The 6,051-nt window shown below is 33.7% G+C and overlaps 1 long non-coding RNA gene across 1 annotated transcript; it reads right to left on the bottom strand.

Moving 5' to 3' along the window:
• Positions 1-427: 427 nt before the first annotated feature.
• Positions 428-3,365, bottom strand: LOC146926937 (uncharacterized). Its single transcript, XR_015008154.1, has 2 exons — positions 1,594-3,365; positions 428-1,552 (listed from the first exon to the last, which is right to left on the bottom strand). It is a non-coding gene; the product is annotated as an uncharacterized LOC146926937 (long non-coding RNA).
• Positions 3,366-6,051: the final 2,686 nt, after the last annotated feature.

Genomic DNA, 6,051 nt, shown 5'->3' with positions numbered 1-6,051 from the left:
AGCCCAAGCTGCTTCAGTATATAAACAAGACTCCAAGACCTAATTGCTTATTCAAGCCATCATACTAAAAAGTTTAGATTTTTAGGGTTTTGAGTCTACATGTATTCTACTCGTGTATCATGTTGATGCAAGTTTAGAATCTTTATTATGTGTCTTTCTTGTATCATCTGTGATACTTGTTTAGGACTGTTTGTGTGAGTTTGATACTCTTGTGTACTACACCGAAGTTGTGAAGCAAGGTGTAAGTTGTTTGTGTTTGAAGGTAACTTTATCCTTGAGTTTGTGTTTAGGTTTGATAGGTCACAGGGGCTTTGACTGACCATTAGGATAGTGAGATGGTGTAACACCCCGTTTTCCCAACGTAAAAATTTCATAATTAAAAATCAGAGTAATTCAACCTTAAACGGAATGCTACACTTCTTAAAAATTTATAAACGGAATAAATAACAATTTATTCTTCAAAAATATAACAACATAATCTTTAAATCTTCGCAGCGGAATAGTTTGACAACTTAAATAATCTTTGGCACAAGGGCCTCAATATAAAATTTCATAAAACTTAGTTCAACATCAATTCTTGAAAGATTCATAAAGTAATACGTAAGGAACAGAAAGTAAAGACATAATCCCATCCCGTTACGTATCAGAGCACCTAAGACACACTTGTGAGGAGTCCACTCACGACCGCAACTAATCCTGGTTACCTGCAAGTTACCCATACGAAGAGCAACATTTCCAAGCAGAGGGGTGAGATTTCTCAAACAATAATATAAAGCATATAAATCATGTAAAGTACATTCAACAACTTAAACATCCTATAATTCATTAATCATATCTAGCAACTTAAACTTCCTTAACTAGTATCATTATTCTTCCTACATTAGTCATATACTTCATATTATATCATCATATAAATATCATCACATATCTACAAATATTAGTCATAAGCATTATCATATATCATTTTAATCATAGCATCTTAATCATAGACATAAACAACATCATATAACATCAAATACTAATCATAACCATCTCATAACATTATATATCAACCATAAACATAATCACAAACAATCCATCTTAAATACAATCACGAGGAATCATCATACATCATCATTAATAAACGTATAACATCTTATCATATTCACATATCAGCATATCATAAATCACATAGCATCTTATCATAACAACTTCATATTCAACCTTCATAAACAAATCATAATCAACATCATCATCAATCCTAAACAACATCATCGTCAAACATGAACAACATCATCGTCAAACATCATCATCAAAATCAAACATCATCATCAAACATGAACAACATCATCGTCAAACATCATCATCATTAAATCATAATTAAATATAAGTTATGACGACTCTACAATGCAACAACAACTTAGACAACTTCAACAACAACTTAGACAACTTCAAAAACAACTTAGACAACTTCAACATGCATGTGGTACCACCAGGGCATTAAGCCCCCTTCGCTAAGGTCATATTTGGACCTGTCGGGCATTAAGCCCCCATCGCTAAGGCCATAAAGAACCTGTCGGGCATTAAGCCCCCATCGCTAAGGCCATAAAGAACCTGTCGGGCATTAAGCCCCCATCTCTGACTATGCAACGACACAACTTTAATGCAACGACATAACTTTCGTACAACTTAGACAACTTCATGAACATCTATGACATCCTAACATCTTGACAATATAACATCTTAACAACTTGATGACTTCATAACGACTCGACGACTTAACAACTCTTATCATCTTAACGTCTTAACATCTTAGCATCTTGACAACATATGGATCACATAAATAATTCATGTCATATCATAATATAACAATATCAAATGATAATAAACAACATCTTAAAATATCATATTCATCAATCATAAACAACTTCATATAACATCGTATTTAAACATCAACAATAATTCACTATGTATCTTTGTAAAAACATAATAAATTATGCACAACATATTTTCATGTCAAACAAAAGCTACTGGAAAGATATCACAAATATCAACAACTTTCATGTTTACAACAAAGATCAATTCAAAACAGAAACATATGAACAAAACGCAAAAACATGAAACAGAGAATGTTGTCACCGTACAATTTTGCAAAGACCTCCCTGTAGTATTTTAATCATAACTCAAAGACCAAATATCATTTTCAAGTCAAACCAAAGCCACTAGAAAACTAACAAAATTATCTAAAACTTTCATGTTTGCGCCTAAGACCAATTCTGTACCGATCAATACCAGTTTTCATTTTAAATTCGGAAAAGTTGTGCTGAAAGTCCATAAAAATTCACTGTGACCTATGTGCAGTAATTTGACCATAACTCAATTTCTATATATTGTTTTGACGTGAGACCAACGGCATTAGAAAGCTAACATCCATACCTACAACTTTCGTGTTTACACCTAAACCCAGTTCAGAACTTAAACTTGTCAAACTGAGACAATAAAAACGCGTTTTGCACATTGACAGCAAAATCGCAGTTCAGCTGCGATTTCGCTTTGGGGAAATCTTTTCCACTTCTTATTCGATCCAATACTCTCCAAACTTGACCCTAATCATTACCCTATGATTACCCTATCATTAGAACACTAATTATTCATCAACTTACTGTATGCAAATTCAAAGGGTTCTCAAATCTATTAACAACCTATTACAATTATTAAACCATAATTCTTAAACTCACCAACATCTCATCCAATTCCATGGTTCTAACCTCAAAACTACATACAATAATCGTCATATGGGTTATCTAAGGACTGTATACAATTTCTACATCAATTCAACAAGTTTTCATCATCTAATCATCAAATCTCTCTCAAAACCCTAATTCTCAAATTCTCACAAACTTTCCCCAACTTGTTAGATGCAATCTAATGATTTAACAACTTAATATTAATGCAAGATAGTCCCACCCTCACCTTAGATTAATTCCTGAATCAGCGGCAACGTTCTTCTTTCCTAAGGTCTTCTCCTCTTCTCTTCTTTCTTGTTCTCCTCTTTTCCAAAAAGCGGTTTTCGGTAAACTCTTTCTAACCTAAGCTTCTCTATTTATAATACTAAACGCTCTTCCTAAATCTATTTTGGCCCAACAACTTATTCTTCTTTCTATTCTAACCACCATTCTTATTTCTCTTACACCTCAAAACTACTCTATTCCTCATAATCTTATTTATTTCTAAATTAAATATATCTCTCCCCCACTTAATAATAATAATACACCAATAACAAATATATCTCTAACAAATAACAAATATATTTCTACACCAAATAACAAATATATCTATAACAAATAACAAATATATTTCTACACCAAATAACAAATATATATATAACAAATAACAAATATATTTCTACACCAAATAACAATTATATTATGCTAGTAAATACCAACATATAACATAACAAAATATCACATAAATCATGTAAATCATACCAATCATATAAATATATTCTAAAACAAATAAAATAATTAAATAAAAGGAGGGCGTTACAGATGGGATCTCAGATCTAGGAGTTCCTAGGTTGAAGTCTATACGGATAGGTCCTAGGTCATAAAATGTAAACGAGGAGTTTGCTGAGAGGTTTTGAATAAGGACTACACTAGTGGATTTCCTTCCTGGCTTGGTAGCCTCCAGACGTAGGTGTGTTTGTCACCGAACTGGGTCAACAAACTCATTGTGTTCGTTACTTTCCTGTCATTTATTTTCTTGTTTTTATTTCTGTTTATTACGTGATGTTGGAACATTGAACGGAACATTGCAAACGTTAAAACATCTGACAGAACATGATGGCGTATTTTGCAAGTGTACGAAATCGTTCAAGTAGTAAATAAAACGGTAAGACCGAGTGTCGAACTCGAGGATCGCGTTATACGGTTGAATTGTATTTATGACTTAATTGAACAAAAGGTTAAGTTGTTTGTTTTATCGCAATATTGAAAATAACGGAAATTAAAGTGATTAAGATTAATGAGAGAAAGATGTCAGGGATGAGTTTCGCTAGATGACCATGAAAAGCTAATAACCTAGTCTTAACTATTGAATCGACTCGTATGATTGTCACCGAATTATCTAATTTATTCTTGCCCTAATTCCTTAGTGACAAAAACTTTAAACCTAAAATAAAAACCTAATTCCTTAGTGAATTTGAAGATTAGGGTTAAGCATTAACGAACAAGAATTCTTTCAATGATTCCAAGGGTTTGTATCTATTCCTAGATTACAAAGGCAAGGATCTCTGATTTCAAAGCGTTTATCAATTCCACTTCCGTTTCACAAAATAAACCATAAATCAATTTAAAGGTGATCAATCAATAAAAAGCATTAAGAACGGAGATAAGAGAAACAATCATATGAATTTCAATCAATAATATTAAACTAGGTCATAACAATGATGTTCATCTAGGTCTACTCATCCCCAACAAAGGAGGGTTTAGTTACACATAATTGAGCAATAAACAAAAGAAGAAGAATTACAAGATGAATTCATGAATAAACCTTGTTAAAACTCCTTCAATGATGTTCCAAGATGCTCCAAATCGCTCTCCTATGTGTTTCCAGGTGTTTTGATCTCCAAAAATCCTCTTCCTTTAACCTGAGACCGAGTTTCTTTATATAAGCACAGTCAAAATCGGTTACCGATGGCATCCAATCGGTAACCGATCCACAATTTAAGCCCAGAAAAATGCGATCCAAAGCTCAGGATCGGTGGCCGATTTAACAGGATCGGTGGCCGATTTTTGCAGTCTTGAAATATGGAAATTCAGCAGCAAAATCGGTGGCTGATTGGTGCAATCGGTGGCCGATTTCTGATTCCCTTAAACTTGTATTTTTGCTCCTTTGTGGCTTCTAGCTCCCATAATTACATCAAAAATGACCCAAAAATTACATAAAAATAGCCTAATGAACTAGGATGACAGGGTGTCATCACAACCCCAAACTTGAACTATTCCTTGTCCTCAAGGAATTTACTTGCAACAGTGACAAATGACAGTAAAATAACAGTTACCTGATGAAATGATAGTACCCAAAAGTTCAATCTCCCTCTAGCTAAAGATGAGCTAGTTTGACTTGTTCGCATCCACCAATTCACAACTCCACGCAAAAATTATGAAATAGGGTTCTACCAGTCGACATGCAGGTCTACATATTACCATACGCTTGAAAAGTTTCTAAACATCAATCAAAGTCAAAGTCATTACACACTTTTGAGGTCTTTAGGGTTGTAACGGGGCTTAGGTAAAAGGTGGGATACATTTGGATAAGTAGGCTACACAAAATTTGAGTTAGGCATTCCTACAAGTGATAAACAGCATTCAATCCCCCAATTCCCCTTTGAAATAACGATTTTAGGTACCTAGAGAACATTTTCAAAATTTGGGACACTTCGAGTTTGAAATTTTACTCGGATATAGCAATGTGTGTCCCTTTTTCAATTTCATTCTTCTTTTTTTTTTTTTTTTTTGATACACCATTTTGTGTGTATTTTTCATTCTTTTTCTTTCTCTCTTGTTCTCTAGTACCCCACCCCAAACTTATTGGGTTGCAAATTCCAAAGGCAACCCCAAACTTATCATTTAGCAACATTCTACATAGCCTAACTCAAAAATAATATTTCAGGTTAATCATCCTAAAAGGCTCTAGGCTTCATTTGTAGTTTGTCACCGAACAAAAAGTTCTAAACATACCGGCTCAAATTGGCTAAGAAAGGATAAATTTACAAAATGAAAACAGGGTAGGCTTCAAAAAGGCTCACAGGACCAAGCACTTTTGCCTCAGTGTGTAAATGACAAAGACCAATCGACAGTAGAGAAACAATGCAAGTTCTAGAAATGTAGTTGCATGGAAATCTAATCTATCATATAAGTAAATTGAAAAACAAAGTTTGGCAATGAACCTTATGGCTGAGATTTCTGGGAGTTGTGACTACCTAGCAACGCCGTACACTTCGCCTTTTGAAGAACCAAGTCACTCCTCCTGTTTGAACTTTCAGAATATCATTTCATCAAATCACTGTTA

The sequence above is a fragment of the Medicago sativa genome, chromosome 4 (assembly GCF_051527215.1).
Source record: "Medicago sativa cultivar Bolivia chromosome 4, Bolivia_mono, whole genome shotgun sequence".
In the NCBI taxonomy this organism is placed as follows: Eukaryota; Viridiplantae; Streptophyta; class Magnoliopsida; order Fabales; family Fabaceae; genus Medicago; species Medicago sativa.
The sequence above is the reverse complement of the archived record's forward strand: the minus strand, read 5'-3'. Positions and strand labels throughout refer to the sequence as shown.